Source organism: Panthera onca, chromosome A1 (genome assembly GCF_046562875.1).
Source record: "Panthera onca isolate mPanOnc1 chromosome A1, mPanOnc1 haplotype 2, whole genome shotgun sequence".
Taxonomy (NCBI): domain Eukaryota; kingdom Metazoa; phylum Chordata; class Mammalia; order Carnivora; family Felidae; genus Panthera; species Panthera onca.
Genome location: NC_138339.1, coordinates 118,169,841 through 118,188,616, shown reverse-complemented (window position 1 = coordinate 118,188,616; position 18,776 = coordinate 118,169,841). Strand labels below are relative to the sequence as shown.

The 18,776-nt window shown below is 38.7% G+C and overlaps 1 long non-coding RNA gene across 2 annotated transcripts in view; it reads right to left on the bottom strand.

Moving 5' to 3' along the window:
• Positions 1 to 18,776, bottom strand: part of LOC132681409 (uncharacterized) — a 95,962-nt gene that overhangs the window by 51,448 nt on the left and 25,738 nt on the right. Inside the window, exon 2 of one of the 2 annotated variants that reach the window (XR_009611047.3) lies at positions 2,119 to 2,218. The exons of the other annotated variant lie outside the window; for it this stretch is intronic. This is a non-coding gene — a long non-coding RNA (uncharacterized LOC132681409). The remainder of the gene's footprint in view (positions 1 to 2,118; positions 2,219 to 18,776) is intronic. 2 annotated transcript variants of the gene reach the window in all.

The window sequence follows — 18,776 nt, the reverse complement described above, 5'->3', positions numbered from 1 at the left end:
AACACCAGAAGGACTCTTGAAATAAAGAATTAATGGCTTCCAGAACCAGCATCAGGGTGATTGGTGCCAATGGGGGCTCTGCATAATTTAGTGTTACACTCTCAACTAAGAAATACCTTTGGGCAAGACCCTAAGTTTCTTTTGAACCACATGAATCGTCAGAAGGAATAGGAGGAGAACAGGGTGCAATGTCAGAGATGCTAATATCAAAAATATATCTCAAGAGTTTGGATAATATTGTCTCAAAATATATACAAGTGGCAAAATACCCTAATACTTATAAATTAATCGACTGTCTCCCGAGACACATACATGTAATGAACTGAGCTTTAATATTTGTAGATGTTTAGCTATTTCATCTACAGTCTTTGAAACTTGTATGTACAATTGAGCCCCCCAAATTTTTTATAAATCTTATACTCTTTGGAGAAAACGTGGGATCACTTAACCTTCCAGACTGCCTTCTATTTCAGCTCTGGGAAAATAGAAGGAGCTAATTTGATCTTATTCCTCACATTAGAAAGCAGTTCCTGAATGCCTTCCTTATGCCAGGTATCAAGCTACACTCTGGAAATAAAGGTATAAAATGCTCAAGAACGGTGACTTTCAACAGGTGTTTCAGTGAAAACATTTACTTCCTTAACTGTCTTTCATACATGCATTCTTGTTTTTTTTTCATGTTTGAGTCAACACAGTCTCTACCAACTTCATGGTATGCTATTTGTCTTTTCTTTGCACCAAGCCGCACCCAACTTTATGCAGCATTACATGACCCACTCAACGTGACATTCTGACAGACATGGTATTAACCATACGAAAAAATGAGCTCGCGCATTATTATTTACCATTTGACAACCCACTTAGGCTAGGGCTGCTGATTGAGATCCACTGACTACAGGTAATCAAAACACTGGATGGCTTCACGTAGGAGTCAGTGAAATCCTATAACCTAAGTACTTTCTCCACTGGTCTGTCACATTGCCTGAAAATTCACACATGAACAAGATCCAACAACCTAAAAAAGAAACCAGCCAACAAAAAAACAAAGCATTCATTGTGCTTGGAGGTACTCTTTGGAAGAAAAAGGTACATGAGCTATACATGTAAGAATAACTTATTCTAAATGGTAAATGGTCAACAAGTTAAAAGCAAAGACTGACACAATGTGACCCCGGATGCTGGGTGAGTTTGAAAAGGAAGAATTAACTGAAGGAACAGATTGTATTTTCCCAAGGAAAGAGGTCCCTGCCCTGACAATGGTAAACATCTCAGAATAGGGAAGAAAACAGAGCATGGCCAAAGGAGGGATGACCAGAAGCTTCAGTTTTATCAAGTAGTGCCTAAATGAGATGCATATACAGGATTCTGTTTGCAGATCATTTTTTCCCAGTTATTATTTGATACCTCTGGGTAGGAAGCAGGCACTTGTCTAGATCAGTATCCCACTGTGAATGAATCCTGGCAGCTGCTGCTCTTTACCTTACCGTGGTGCTGATGAAATTTCAAGCAAAGACAACCAATGAACCAATCATTCCTACCTGCTGGCCATCTGTTCTTTGGAAACAAGTCGTGGAATCACCGAGAAAACCAGGGAGATGTCAAATCAAAGAAAAAAAATGATTGGCTAGGACTACATTCACATATGGGAGAAAAGTGTCTCCCAGGTGTTCTGTGCAAGCTCATTTTGGCCATAAGGCATTGATTGCTTTTCTGATCTGTTCCTTTCCTGGTTTCCCATACCCCCATCCTTAAACCCCATATTCACTATTTGCTAGATTATAGTGTAGAGAGAAAGATAAGATCAGTTGTGCTTTGGTAAGCAGCGACCTTGCCTTCAAATCAGAAGTGCAGCTTCTATACATATAATCTACAGTGAAATTTAATATAAGGACTTCTGATTCCCTTGAAATTCCAAATTCAGTCTTCAGGGGCAAATAAGAGACATAATCAGTCAGTCTATAAACATGTTACATGTTGAGAGAAGTGCCATGTATGGAGAAGCCATGGATCATTTCCTCAGAGACCGAGCATCTAGTTGGAGAATCAAAAATCATGGATAACCAATGCAACATGCCTGCCTCTTCTTGCCTAACCTGCTCCATGACAGATATTACTTACAGATCATGGTGTCCTTTCCTGCTGATCTCACATGCAACCTCACAATCTTCAACACAGCATTCCAATAGCCAACATCCATCTTTCAGAGTGAAGACATGATCTGAAATGTATTTGCCATCCTTGGTCATAATTTACTATGAAAAGCCAGGTTTTGTGAGACAGACAGTAAGGGAGTAGGGATTCAGACAGAAGTTTCATGTAGGAGCAGGGACATAAACTAACTGCAGACATTTGGGTAGAATGTAAAAAGTCAAACAGACTAAACATGTTCATCTGCCCATAGGATGTACCATTTGAGAGACCAAAGTAAGGAGCTAAGAAGAAGATATGCCCTTTTTTTCCCAAGGGTCTCCCCAGAAACTGAGCTCTTCCTGAAATCCTACCTGAAAGCACTCCCTACCCCAGGACAGTACCTGCTGTGCTGTGCACAGTACTTCCTGTGTCTCCCCACTCCTCACTGTAAGGAGGCCGAGTCACTGCTCAGAAGCAGCATAGCACATCGCGGTGGCTCCCACCCCCAGACCTCAGTCTTTGATGAGTCACCTGGACCATTTTTGCCATGCCCATGTGTCATGCTGTTACTCACCTATTGTTTCATTTAAATCAACTCAGCTAATTTTTCATTTGAATCAATTTTAAAAGAGAAATAATAACTACCACTAGAAAAGGCAGTCCCACTTAGCTCCATTAATTTAAATAGGAAATAACTACTTTTAAAAGGTATTTGTTTCTATGTCCCCTACAACTATCTCTTATACCTCTGTTAATAGGTCTATGTACCACACCTGCTTTAATGGTTCAGAGGCTAGGCTTTGAAGCAAGGCAGACATGAATCCTAACTCCAGCTCCATCATTTATTGGCTGGGAGGCCTTGAGCAAGTAAACGCAATCTCTAAATTTCTTCATCTGTAAAATGGGTAAGTAATAGAACCCACTGCATAGTGCTATTCTGAGGATGAATTAAGGAAAGGACTGTCATGTGCTGAGCAGAGCACCCAGTACCCATTTTTTTAAGAACTTCTAAGTCATTCCATTTTATCCTGGTTTGGAACATCAGTTCCAGCTCAAGCCATTTTCTATAGCATCAAGTATCACAGAGGAGTGAAAACAACACAGGCTTGGACATCAGGTGTGTGATTAAATCCAGGCTTCATCACTTCTGCAAGTGTAGCCTGCCTAAGTTACTTGTTTAAACTCTCGGTTGCTTCATTTGCAAAATTAATAGTGGTAGGTATCTCTCATGACTGAGGCATGTAAAGGAGATCATAGAGAATGCTGGCATAGTGCTGTTGCTTGATAAACAGTAACTCTTTTTTTATACAGTATTGTGTGTAGGTTTGCTTTCAATTCCTGAAAACACAGGTACAGACAGGCTTTTGAAATCCCCAGTTGTTCCTCTCCTTTAGACCTGCTTTATTGTAAAACACTGGATTCTCTAAAATAATTGTGTCGTCTTCCAATATGAGCAAGCAAAAACAAGACTACTAAGGCAGCAAAATGAGGGAAACTCTCAAAAATTTTCAAACTTTCACATCCAAGAGCCAGATTCCTTCCTACATGGCCTCTGGTTCTTTGCAAATGAGGAGTTTCCTTTCTTTCATTAGAATGCAAACTTGATAGGACTCTAAAATCCTTTGGCTGATGGATCTGGGTAAAACTCCCCTCAGCTAACTGGGGGACAGGCCAATTCTCTCAAGTCCAAAGCTCTCAGGTTCCTACTTTGTGAATCTGTGTCTTTGAGCCACTGAAGGAACACACACCCCACTGTGTGGCAGTGCCCCATTTCCAATGGAAGCGCTCACCATAGCCTTTAACCCAAAGGGCCTCACCACCGGCTGTGGGAAAACCTCTTTGGCGGGTGGATGGATCAGCTCTGTCGGCATTTATTCTTTTGCGTTTCAGTTTAGTACTCCCTCTCTGGCAGTAACTATAGAACTGCTTTCCTGAAGTGGACTCATGCTACCAGAAGCGGTCCGGGGACCCGTAACTCATTTCACAGCAGCTGCCAAGGAGCTGTCAGATGGTGGTTCTTATGGTCACAGGTCAGATTTAAAGCTGTGACCTCAAAGAAGTGCATGTGCTTCTCATCCCATTAAAAGGAGCTTGAGCTAGACAGTGGCCCCCATGGAGTCCATCAACTTTGTTTTGTTTGCTGCGCCACAGCCGTTGCTTTCATTGAGAGAAAAGTTGTAGCCTCTCTTAAAAACTGAGATTTCACTCCAAATATTTTTCCCACTCAGCACTCATACATTTACTTCCTCAAGTCAAAAAGATTAAAGTTTTCACTCTACAATACAACCCAAAAAGTGTAAACCAAGAGTCAACCCAAGAGAATTCACATCTCATGGTGGCATCCATATTGGCTACATTCAAGGTGGTCTGGAATAGGACATAGGTTTTGACTAGAGAGGGAGTCAACAAATAACTAGAATTGTGTCTTTTGGAACAATACTATGAGAAGGATTAAAACTGAGGAAGAGGGTGGTCAGTTAGCAAGGTTGGCTAAACATGCAGGATTGGGAAAAGACAGCAATTCTACCATACATTTTCTGACTCTAGTCCGCAAATATTTTATTTCTTTTCCAAGCTGTTGTCATTGCCTCCACATTAGCTTTCCCGCCTACAAGTCTTCACACTCCAATGCTTTTTCCATTTGTCACCATACTCAGTAATTAACTAGGCACATGTCCCCTTATCATTCTTCCTGTGGCTCACATTGTCCAGAGTCCTTAGTGTGGTGTTTAACACCCTACAAAATACAGCTTTAAACCATCTCTCATCTCTTCTCACCACAACACAGGGCCCTGGTTACCCCAAATTTCTCACTTTCCCTGAAATGTCCCTATTTGTATATGTTGTTCTTTTTTTCTCCAAAATGACTTTACCTACCATACATTGTGAAATTTTACCCATACTTCAAGCCTCAATTCAAATGTCCCTCCTTTCTATCCAAGATTCCCTGAGAACTTTTTTCCTACGATGGTGATATTACTGTTTACATAATAACCTTACTAATGAGGACTCTCGTTTCAAGTGATAGAAACCAAACTGGCTTAAGACATTAAAAAAATTATTAATTTGCTATTTTTCTTAAATTTATTTCAGAGAGAGATGGAGTAGGAATCCCAAGCAGGCTCTGTGCTGTCAGTGCAGAGCCCAATGCAAGGCTTAATCTCACAACTGTGAGATCATGACCTGAGCCAAAATCAAGAGTTGGATGTTTAATTGACTGGGCACTTGTGTGCCCCCCAAATTAATAATTTTGGAAGAAGAATATACTTTTGGCTCATGTTAAAAGAAAATTTGGAAATAAAGTCTTGAGACATAACAGGATCGAGGTGTTCAAGTCACTTCTTCACAGCTGATTCCTTCATTTTTAGGCATTCTTCTTTGTGTTGGCATAACTCCAACCCAGTCATTTCCCACTTGGGGGATGCTCCAACTCCACGTCTACATACAGGGAGTTTTCTAATGGTTCCAGTAAAAGGCCGAGAACGGAGTTTTATTGTCCTATCCTGGGTCATATGCCTACCTCTTGACCAATCCTTATGGTCAAAAGGATAGAATTTACTGAACTGTTCAGGTCTGGGTCACAATCCACCCCTGAAGCAGGAGAGGTAAATCAATTCTACCTTAACCATATGGACATAAAACAGTGGTAAAGACTGGGTTCATCAAAAGAAAATGGCAGTGTTGTTTCCAGAAAAAGGAGGTATCTATTCCAGGAACAGAAAATAACTTTATATCCACAATGACCAATTTTGAGCTTATATGTCCATTTTCCCCAGAGAGGGGAATCTATCTCACCCATTTATAGCATCCAGTGGCAGAGCTTCAAGGACAAGATAAGGACAAGCACTTTTCCTTAACTCTTTGGCACTGTATGGGAGCTTCATTTCAGTCTCTTGGGAACATGATTATTAATTCTCTGTGTTTACTGAGTATTCCCTCTTTCTGTGAAGCAATTGAGGAGTCTTGGTGCAGCTTGCAGACACAAGCATTTCTCGAGTCCTTGCTTGACAAGCACAGAAGGGAATTTATGTGAAGTGTTCTGTGATATGTATTGTGTTTACTTGCTAATGAATTTTATTCCAGTTTCTGTGTTTATTTATAGCACACTGATTCAGAAATGATGCAGTCATTAAAAATGGCTTATATGTGACTGATTTAAAATATTTACAACCTCTTATTTTAACAACAAAAGATAAAGCAGTTGAAATGAATAAGAGAAGCTTTTGTTAATGGCAAAAGACAAAATAGGAAATGAGAAATCTCTAGTCAATGTAGATATATATGTATGCATTGTACCTGGACCTTTATCTCAAATTATATTTGCTTTTTAAGTCTCAATACACAAAGAAAATCCCTGATCACTCAAGGATAATCCCTGAAAAGTCTAAGAAGCTTGCATGAATATTAGCCTTACAGTTATTATCTTCAGTGGGTTTTTTTTTTTTTTTTGTAGCTCCCCAAAGAGTCCCATTCTGTGCCTGATAGGGGAAACACTGGCTTTCCAGTTTTAAAGACCTGATTCAAACTCCAGCCTGCCATATTCTGGCTTTATTATCAAGAAAAAACAACTTGCTCAAAAGTATTCCCCTTCAATTACAGAGTCCACAATGACATTGATTCCAAAGGGGCAATATTGTAACTCAGACACATTTCTCTAATGGGAAGGTGCACATTATATTTACAACCACATCTAGCACTTATTTTGTGCCATGCATTGTTATAGTTTCCGCAGATAATTATTTACCCATTTAATCCTCCCAACAGACCTCTGACACAGGCACTAATAGTATTCCCACTACTGCCTAGGATTTCACTGGCACTGCATTCCATGCTTCTTACTGTGTGATCCTGAATCCTTTATCTTCAGTAAAGTGGCTTTGGAGTGAGGCAAGTCCAGGTTCAACCTCCATCTCTACCACCTACTAACTAGTTAGTGACTTGGTCAAGTTATTTCATGTCTCCTAGCCTAGATACTCATCTGTTATATGGTGATAGTAATATCATATAAATCCCTTAGCACTATACCTTGCTTTCAAATGTTAGCTTTCTTCCTGTAGTCATAAGTATGCTAATTCCTAGCATAGTTAAGTTAGGCTAGCGCCTAACTCTAGCTGCTCAGTGGGTATGGCCTTTAGGAACATATTCTAAGGAGGGTACAATTCTAGAAATCACCTAATGATTTCAGACAGAGACAGAAGGGGTGGGTTGGAGAGATAGTATTTCAGGCTTGATGCTCAAAATCAAGTTCTGACATTAAATCATCCAATTCATTTTAGGAACGTCAAGCCAGCTTGTGAAGATCTGCCAGTGGTCCAAAAGTCTTATTAGGATTTCAGAGAAGAGCTAGGCTTTTGATCTTCACACTCAAGAATATCAAAGTTGACTCAGGATTCCCTCCAATAGAGTAAGTGAAAAAGTGCTAAAATGATCTCCACATAGGGATTATACATGTGAAATCCTTCCACAAAAGATAGGGAGGCCCTACCCAAAGGAAAAATTTTGGCCCCAGTAACCATTCAGTTCATGTCTTCTGACCATCTACTGACCAAAATCATCTGCACAGGCAATCTAATGGATTGTACTAAAATGAAGCATTAATGTGTGTGTGTGTTGGGGGGGGACCACAAAAACAACCCATAAGGGTGATCAAGGGCATATTTACATGTCCTTACAAAAACTCTAAGAATCAAGGTAAATCACTGCAGAAAAAAAAGAAGGTACAAAATTTTGTTTCCAAACAATTCGCTAGTATATGACCTGTAGAAACAGGGCCATATGTAACCAGAGTTCCTTCATCCTAGCTGACCAAATATAAATATCGTTCATTCCATGGCAACAATTCATTGAGCAACTTCTTTCTCACAAAACAAATTGTCCTCAGAAGCACATCCTCATGCTCTCCAACCTCCCTACATTTCTCATTGGCAGGAAACATCACAATTCATGAGAAAATTACTTAGGAAAAGCAATGGAATTACCTTTAAATGGCCACATGAAGGCGGATGAGCACTGAAAAATACTAGATTATGAATACTGGATAGGAAACATTGAATAGGAAAACAAAGGGCAGATTGGATATTGGTTTAAAATTAACAGCAATGATCAACGCAACATATGAATGTCAATAAAAGGCAACCACGGGTGTTGTCCAAAGCCAGTGCTCTTCACTAGCACACTATACTATATGTAGGTTTAGAGCCTACTGTTTGGATGCCTTCATCCCAATGCTACCAGAACACAATGGACTAAAAATTCCCATTGACTACACTTCTTGGGAGATACTGTTTTTAGACACAGATCCTGCTGCAATTGCCCAAACTGAACTACTTGCTTCCATTCTGTTCCCCTCCAGTCTGTTTCTCATCACAGCCCAGATGATCTCATTGAAATTTAAGCCTGGTCAAGTCGGTCTCCTAGTTAAAATCGTTCAGTGGCTCTCCAAACTTATGGGGATAAAGACCAAAACCCTTCATATGGCCCAAGACCATACACATGTCCCCTGCCTGCCTCTCCAACCAGCTCCCATCCCCTTCCCTCTCTGCTCTAGTCCTCTTCCCACAGGATTTACACATGCTGATTTCTCTTTGGAATTCTCTTCCTTCTACTCTTCACAAAATTAGCTCATTCTTCACGTCTAGCTAAACTGTGTCTTCCTCAGGGAAGCTTTCCGTGACCCTCAGATTTGCCAAATCCCCTTAGACCTTCTCACAGCACCATGTACCTTGTTTCAGAACACTTACCCATTTCATTTTGCATTTATTTGAGAGGTTAATGGACTGATTGCATTTTACTCATTAGCCTGTGTCATAGTCACCTTGGGAAGCTGTAACAAGAGACAGGATGGTTTAAACATTTATTTCTCACAGTTCTGGAGGGTAGCAAGTCCAAGATCAAGGCACCAGTACATTTGGAGTCTAGTGAGTCCTGCTTCCCTCTTCACAGGCAGCCATCCTCTCAGTGAGTCTTCACATTGGCAGAAGGCACAAAGGAGCTCTCTGGGGTCTCTTACACATTCATGGGACTAACACATTCATGAGGGCTCTACTCCCATGACCTATTTACCTCCCTAAGGCCACACCTCCTAACACCACCACACTAGGGATTAAATGTCAAATATATGAATTTGGGGAGGACATAAGCATTCAGTCTTCAACAGCTCTAAGCTCCAGGAAGACAGAATTGATGCTGTGCTTGCTGGTTTATAGCTTGGTTTCTACCATACTCTATGGCACATGGCAGGTGCTTGGGGGGGGGGGGGATGGTTGAATTAAAAATCAAGTCAGAGAACCCAAGAGTTCTACTCTCCATTCTCTTAACCTAAGCATCCCATTCCCTCCTGAGCGCCAGTCTCTATCTCCTTTGGCTCCACAAACTCCATAGAGTCAGACTCAGCCCCAGGATCTATAATCCATGCATGGTGTAGCCAGAGCTGGGGCTAGAAAACAACTACAATTCCTTAATTTTGTACTGTAAATAATGAATAAGCAAACAAGTAAACTAATTGGCAATATAGCATATGATTAAGAGCGCAAGTTCTGAAAAATACAAAGGGTAGGATTTTCCCATTAATGAAATGTGTACCTGGGTTTGTTACGTAACCTCCCTGAGCATCAGTTGTTTCACCACAAAACAGTGATAATGATACTGATCTTCTAGGCTTTTTGTAGGTTTACAATAAGCTAATATATGCAAAACAGCCCAGAAATGCGAACTATTATTAACAAACCAAATTCCTACAACTACAGAAATGTTCTCAAAGTTGCCTTCCTAAGAAACCAAACTGTTTAATAAAATGGTGGGATGATTTAAGGTAAAAGGGGTTTAGAACTATTACTGTAGGGATTCCAGGCAGAGGACATAGTTAGTATGAATAATTCATATGGCAAAGTGCTTGACTTTTTGAACCCAGTTAGTCTATATGGTGCTCAGAATTCCAACAGAACTTTCAACTCCAAAAGAGTAGTGAAATCAAGGTCAGTTCTTCTGTTTCACAGAGCTAAGTCACAGATTAGATTCCTTCCATTAAAACCTTTCTTGGAGCGCCTGGGTTGCTCAGTCAGTTGAGCGTCCGACTCTTGAATTTGGCTCAGGTCATGATTCCAGAGCCGTGGGATCAAGCCACACATCTGGCTTCATGCTGAGCATGAAGCCTGCTTGAGAGTCTCTCTCTTTCCCTCTGCCCTTCTCCCCCACTTGTGCACATAATCTCTCTCTTTCTAATTAAAAAAAAAAAACTTTCTGTTAGTAAAATAAGTCAGATAAAGACAAATACTCTATCATCTCACTTATAGGGGAAATCTAAAAAATCTGAACTCAGAGAAACACAGAGTATAATGGTTGCTATCAGGATGTGGTAATGAGGGGATGTGGAAATGAGGGGATGTTGACCAAAGAGTACAAACTTCCAGATACAAGATAAGTTCTGGGGATCCAATGGACAGCATACTGATGATAATTAATAATACTCTATTATATACTTGAGAGTTGCTAAAAGGATAAATCTTAAATGTTTTCACCACACAAAAGAAATGGTTAATGTTATTTAACGTGAATGTTAGCTAATGCTATGGTGGTAACCATTTTGCAATACCTAAGTTTATCAAATGAACATATTATACACCTTAAACTTGTGCAGTGTACTATGTCAATAATACTTAAGTTGAGGGGGAGGAAACTTTGCTATGTTAATTAACTCACTCCCTTTATTAAAACTTGGTGTTATACTACCACTTAATTTTGACAACAAAAATCAGTGTAAATAGCAGAATTCTGCCTATCTTCTCTTACATAAGCTTTTTATCACAGGTCAGGAACATTTTCCAATGTCTGTGCAAGAGCCTATGGTCTATGAATGTTCACTGGAATCTCACATTTATAGCAGACATTACTAATCAATCAGAAGGTCCTTTACTGCTAAAACCCATGTGGGGTTTCTTAAACCTTCTCATAACAGAGCTCCAGGAGTTATACCCCTTGATCAGCATAGACGTGTGAAATATAACCTATATTTCATGCTGAACCTAAGGAAATTGTTCTACAAGAGACCAGAAAACAAGTTATCATAACTAGAAACATAAGTGTAAACCTTATGAGGCACCACCCATAAGGTCTAGTCTTAGAACATTATTGCAAACAAAGAACTACAGTCCAGAAACAAAAGTATTAATTTTAAAGTAACTCAAGTTCTTAATTTGCATTCTAAAGTACTCTGAATGGGATATACTGAACTCAAGAATAATTTAAATGTTGACTTTCTTTTCCCTCCACTTCCTTCATATTCAACTTCTTCCATGGTTCACTTGTACAATCTTCAAAATATTTGTCACCCAGACCTGTAACAGACCCTTCTCACCCTTGTCTTACCAATTTCCTCTAATTTCATATTATGAAAATGCAAAAAGCCACTGTGGAATGACATGGAAGGGGCAGTACCAAAAAAGGGTTAAATCAGTATCATCTTTAACAGCAGGGGGAGAGAAGAAATGTAAATTCTCACACTTTAGAAATTTTTGGATAGCTCTAGCTTATGATTTTAGGTCATTACATCTCCATATCTCTACTTTGAGAATCAACATTTCCCATTGTTGTGCTGGAGTTTACAAAAGAGTCCTAATAAGCTAAATCTAAAAGCAGCTTTGGCATAAGGAATGACTTTTTTGAAGCTAATACTCAGAATTCCCCACAGAGCCTGGGGTGGGGGGTGGGGGGAAGAACATGCCATTTCAAATGATGAGAGCTCATTTCTGCCTGTATAGCTCCTCTCTCTCATTTCTTCTTCATGTAATAGAAAATGTGGAGGGAGAGGAGAGAGACTGCTTGAGATAGTCACCCTTGATCTCAATCATTAAAGGTACCCAAAATTCAAAATAAGTACAAATTCCATTGGCTTTTACCACATCTCAAAACAGGCAGGCTTTGGGCAATGAAAATTTCACTAAAAACAAGAAAAATGAGTGATAGGAAATAGAACCCATAGCCATCATTTCCCTAATTTTAATCCTTTAGAGTTAATCTTTCCACTAATATACAGAATTTTTCTTCTACTTTTGGAAAATACAAATTTTCATACTGACATCCATTGTTTTTTTTTTTTTTAATTCTGAAACGTTTCTGGGATATGTACCTTACACAGCTTCGAACCCGAGTCTCACACATCCTTCACAAGGGTTCTTTCTCTAGTTCAGGACATGAAGCACCATATTCTAAGAGCAAAGAGTGAGACAGAAGTCTAGGGTAAGTACAGCACCAAAAAGATCCCACAAGGTCAGAAACCTTTGAACTGGGAAGAATGTGCAGAGATTCTGAAATCCACCAGGCCTACTTGCAAAAAGACACATTGAAATCAGCAACATGCTCAAGAGATCTCTCCCCACCCAAAGTTGTAGGCACACAAGGAAGACCAATGGCTGCACCCCCACACTTCAGGAGATAGCTCTCAGTTCCCCTTTATCCTCTATCCTAAACCAGCTTGTCATTTTGCTATCTTAAGTTTCTATCCCATTATCTAATAGATGTGTTTTAAGATTACTCCATGAAATGAGGTATGAATTTTACTGCACAACCAAAGTCTATTTTTATAGCTCTTTTTCAGGCTATGTTAGTAAGGGGAAATTCAATTTCAGTAAAACTGAAGGGAGTCCTTTCCCTCCCTCACATGCTTGATGACATGGGAAGTTCAGAGTATTTGGGGAAGGGCTCTCTTTGGGGAAGAGAGTCTGCACTAGTCTGCAGTATTAAGTTCATTAGATGTACATCAGTGTCTTTTGAGGGCAGATAACATTGCAGTTTTGCTGTGCAACTTGAGCACAGGACACTTGCTAAGATATAGCTCCTAGCGACCAGACTCCTGGGTAAATTAAAAAAGGTCTCCCCTGTTTTTCCCTAGGGTGCTGAGAGACAGTGGACTACTGCTCTGCACAGTGGTAATTATCTCTCCATTTATAAAATACTCAAGGAAATGTCAAAAATACCTTCAGGATATTCCATTACTAAAAAGGTCAAGAAGTTACTAAAACAGATGACTAAAATGGCTCCATTTCATCTATCAAAATCTGGTCTCATTCTTTAACCTATATAGTTATCCACACTCTGTGGGAGGAAGAGGTAGAATGAAATATGAATAAAGATAGTGCCATTTCTCCACAGCCTCTTCTTACTGGACATGTCTCCAGAGGCAAGGGAAACAAAAGCAAAAATGAACTACTAAGACCTCATCAAGATTAAAAAGCTTCTGCACAGCCAAGAAAATGATCAACAAAACTAAATTGACATCAGATAAAGGGTTAGTATCCAAAATCTATGAGGAACTTCTCAAACTCAACACCAAAAAAACAAATAATCCAGTGAAGAAATGGGCAAAAAACATGAATTAACACTTTTCCAAATATGACATCCAGGTGGCTAACAGACACATGAAAAGCTGTTCAACATCACTCATCATTAGGGAAATACAAATCAAAACCACAATGAGATACCACCTCACACCTGTCAGAATGGCTAAAATGAACAACTCAAGAAACAACAGATGTTGATGAGGATGCAGAGAAAGAGGAACACTTTTGCACTGCTGGCGGGAATGCAAAATGGTGCAGACACTCTGGGAAACAGTATGGAGGTTCCTCAAAAAATTAGAACTACCCTATGACCCAGCAATTGTACTACTAGGTATTTATCCAAAGGATACAAAAATACTGATTCAAAGAGGCACACACACCCCAATGTTTATAGCAGCACTATCAACAATACCCTAAGTATAAGAAGAGCCCAATGGCCATTGACTGAGGAATGGATAAAGATGTGGAATATATATACAATGGAATATTACTCAGCAATTAAAAAGAATAAAGTCTTGCCATTTGCAACAACATGGATGGAACTAGAAGTATATTATGCTAAGTCAAATAAGTCAGTCGGAGAAAGACAAGTATCATATAATTTCACTAACGTGGAATTTAAGAAACAAAACAGACAAACATAGGGGAAGGGAAGCAAAAATAAGATAAAATAGAGAGAGGACAAACCATAAGATAAACTGTTAAATACAGAGAACAAACTGAGGGTTGCTGGAAGGGTGTTGGGTGTGGGGATGGGCTAAAGGGGCAAGGGGCATTAAGGACGACATTTGTTGGGATTAGCACTGGGTGTGACATCTAAGTGATGAATCACTAAATTCTATTCCTGAAATCAGTGTCACACTGTATGTAAACATACAATTTTGGGTTTAAGTTTTCAAAACAGATTTTTAAAAAAACTCTGCAACGAAACAAAACAAAAAAGATAGTGCCATTTTCCTTTTCTGCCTTTTCAGAAATACCCAGTCAAAATGGAAACAGAGATGGAAAGAACATAAGGAGATAAAGCTCTCTGATGGCCCTCTAAGTGTTAACTGAGGAAAAATGACATCACTTCAGCATCAGATTACAATAGATGCTATGGTACAAGGATGGGAAGGGAAAGAAAAGATTGCTAATTAATTTCAATATTGTTCCTGGATGGAAAACATGATATACTGCCCAGAACAGAGGACCTTAGGTGTATTATATAAAGGTACTCACCTAAGGATAGCCATTAGACCAAAATTCTAGATCTTCCCAAATTCCAAAAGATAGGAAGGAAAAAAATCAAAGAAAGAACAGAATGAGAAAAAAACAAGCCAAGTCCATTGTTAAATACTATATATGTACTCACACATCACATCCTATCACATCACACCACATAAAATGTGACACACTGCACATCAGTGAATGTAAATGGGATTAACACACCTATGCAATATTTTCAGATTAGCTGAATTCAACACATCCCTGAGATATACTCAAATGAAACACATTGGGAAATATTAGAAGTAAAATGATGGACATATAAGCACAAATCCTATAGAAGATAAAATGGAAGAGAAAAGCCCGTTTATAAGAGCAGCAATAATACCATTGCCATAGTAACAATGCTACTTCAGCAAAATCCACCTGAGAAAATTGTAAATATTTCTGAAAGACACAAAAGTTGAGTTAAGCAAATACAAAGACTTTTCGTATTCTTGGCTAGGGAGAGCCAACACCATAAAGTTGTCACTCCTCCAAAAATTTAATTTTTATATTTAATGAGCTCAAATTAAATGCCATCAGGTTTTTATTTTCCTGGAGGTAATGTTGATAATAAAGCTCGCTTGGTGAAACTATGAAAAACATGAGAAATAGGAGAATAAGGAGGGATGAGTTTGATACAACATTTATTTAACCTATAAAAATGTTAGATGGTTTATTGGTGCATGAATAGACACAAAGACAAACGGGACAAATAAAAAATTCAGAGACAGACCTAATCACATATGGAAATTTAGCACTTAATAATTGAATTGATGTAATTGAATTTTTTCATTAATTCAAATTCAGCATATCAAGTGAGCTGAGAAAGTACAAATATCTTACTAACTGCAGCCAGAATAATTTGTGACTCATAAGGAAAAAGGTAAAATTGGGTCCATTCTTTACTCTGTAAATGTCAGTATAAATTTCAGTGGGTCTGAGACTGAAAGGTAAGAATACTAAGCAAGCAATAAAAGAAAATAGAGATGAATTTTTCTCAACTTGCAAGCGGAAAATACTTTCCAGGACTCAAAATCTAGATGTCATAATGGTAAAGTTTGGCAAGTTTGATCCCCAAAATTTTAAAAATAAAAACCTTTGTCACTTTTTGCTAGGATAATGCATTCACATTTTAAAACTAAACAAGAAATACATCAATAAATGATAGAAAAATGGGCAAGAGATATGAACAGACAGGTCACAAAAAAAGTAATGTAAATTGCTCTTAATCCATATGAAAAGAAGTTCAATCTTGCTCATAATAAAAGAAATGCGAATTAAGACCATATTTATCACTCAGGCAAAGTAACAAAAACCTAAAGTTCAACAACCTACTCTGGCAAGATTGGAAGAATTAGGGATTTTCATATATTGCTAATTTAAAGTGGAATGAAACCATGGAGAAGAAATTGGCAGTATCTAGCAAATTCACATGCCTTTACCATTTGAGAACTTCTAGAACTCCAGTCCAAAGGCAAAAATAGCAAAAGATATACACAATTCTGTTGCAGCATCATTTATTACAGGTGAAAATCTACAAAGAAACCAAATAGCCATCAATCAGTAACTGAATGAGCAGTCAGCAAACTACAGCCCTCATGCCAAATCCACGTTTGTTTTTACACAGCCTTTAAGAGTGGACTTATACTTTTAAAAGGTTTGGAGGTTAAGAGGGAGAAGGGATAAATACGTTTCTATCTTATCCTTACAGAAAGAAGTTTGCTGAGCCCCTGCCTGGATGAATCAACACAGTACATCCACCCAATGAAGTAGTACACTAACAAAGAACAAAGAACTAAATGTAATAACTGCAATGGACTAAAACATACAGGATCTGTTTCAATACATAAGTTGCTAATAACATTAAAGAAACCAAAAAGACAACAATGCCTTGGTCATTCTGCTAAGATATTGGTACATACTGAATGTTTGTGTCTCCCCAAAATTTTTTTTTTTTCAACGTTTTTTATTTATTTTTGGGACAGAGAGAGACAGAGCATGAATGGGGGAGGGGCAGAGAGAGAGGGAGACACAGAATCGGAAACAGGCTCCAGGCTCCGAGCCATCGGCCCAGAGCCTGACGCGGGGCTCGAACTCACGGACCGCGAGATCGTGACCTGGCTGAAGTCGGAGGCTTAACCGACTGCGCCACCCAGGCGCCCCTCCCCAAAATTTATACATTGAAGTCCTAACTCCCAATTTACCGCATTTGGAAATAGGGTCTTTAAGAAGGAATGAGGTTAAGTTAGGTCATAAAGGTGTGGTCCTGATCCAATAGGAGCAATGTTTTTATAAGAAGTAACCCCAGATAGTTCTCCCTCTCTCCCTCCATGCCGAGAGTCAAGGAAAGGCCTGTGTGGACACGCATGAGAAGGTGCCATCTGCATGCAACCATAAAGGAGAGTCTCATCAAAATCTGAACTCTGCTGGAACTTAACCTTGGAGTTAGTCTTGAGCTCACGAACTGTGAGAAAATCAATTTCTGTTACTTAAACCACCCAATTTATGGTATTGTATTATGGCAGCCCACACTAATACAGATGTCCTAGAACCAACTTATTTTCTAACAAGAAAATAGAGCAGAAAAGTCAAAGCATTTAACCTGATTTTCATGAGTAATCAAAAATTTATTATAGAAATATCCCAACTAATACATGAAGAAGAAATGATAAAGTAGAAGAATCACCATTTCTGCCATCCCTAATAAAATGAGGTCTCTAGGCCCTTATCATTAGTTGCTACCAATAAAAAGAGGGACAAGACATCATATGCCTCCAGATTCTAAAAAAATATTGTTAAGATAATCTTTAAAAACCAACCAACCAACCAACCAACCAACCAAACTTTAGGGGCACCTGGGTAGCTGAGTTGGTTAAGTGTCTGACTCTTGATTTCGGCTCAGGTCATGATCTTATGGTTCATAAGATCAAGCCCCAAATTGGGCTCTGCACTGACAGCACCAAGCCTCCTTGGAATTTTCTCTATCTCCCTCTGTCTGTCTGTCTCTCTCTCTTTCTCTCTCTCAACAATAAACTTAAAAAAAAAAAAAAAGCTTTAATTTGAATAAGGCTTTAAATCTGGTTACCAATTTGTAGAAAGTAGAAAAAGAAATACTCTTAACCATACTATGGAAATAAATTCAGCAAAATTCAGACCATGGGAAATTCTAAAAAATCACTGAAAAAAGTGACCAGATTTTTCAACAGATTAATTACAAAGAAGATTTAAAAAAAAAAAAATAGATGAAAAAAGACTTAAGAGACCTATCAATCAATTAAAATACATGGGCCTTGTCTAGATCCTAAGTCAAACCAATTGTGAAAAACATTTCTGAAGCAAGTGAGGAAATCAATGCTTAAAATTATGAAATCACTGGGGCGCCTGGGTGGTTCAGTCAGTTAAGCTTCCAACTCTGGCTCAGGTCACAATCTCAGAGCCGCAAAAGGCTCTGTGTTGACAGCTCGGAGCCTGGAGCCTACTTCGGATTCTGTGTCTCCTCTCTCTGTCTCTCTCTCTCTCTGCTCCTCCCCAGCTTGTGCTCTCTCACTCTCTCAGAAGTGAATAAACATTTAAAAAATTTTTAATTATGAAATCACTAATTGTGTTAGTATCATGATGTGATGATGATACGGAGTATGTTTTTAAAACATACTCAGTTTTACATATTGAGTCTCCAGTTTTACATATTGAAATATTTATGGCAGAAATGATGTCATGTCTTTGGTATTTTAAAAAACAATCTGCAAGTGGGGTGGTAGGGAGTCAAGGTATAAATCAAACAAAATCACCATGAATTGATCATTGCTGAATCTGGATAATGGATATATAGGGATTCAGTATGCTATTCTACTTCTGAATATAATCAAAATTTTCCCTATGAAAATAGTTTAAATGAAATCAGAAAAAAAAAAAGTTAAAATGAGCACCACCACCACTCACCTGAGGCACTGGGGATAAAGTGTGATGACCAGTATGAATTCAGCATGAGGAAGATGGGAAACATGGCAATGTATAATCTTTTGAGGCATTAATTTATAATTGATTGCTATGGCAAAGTTTAAA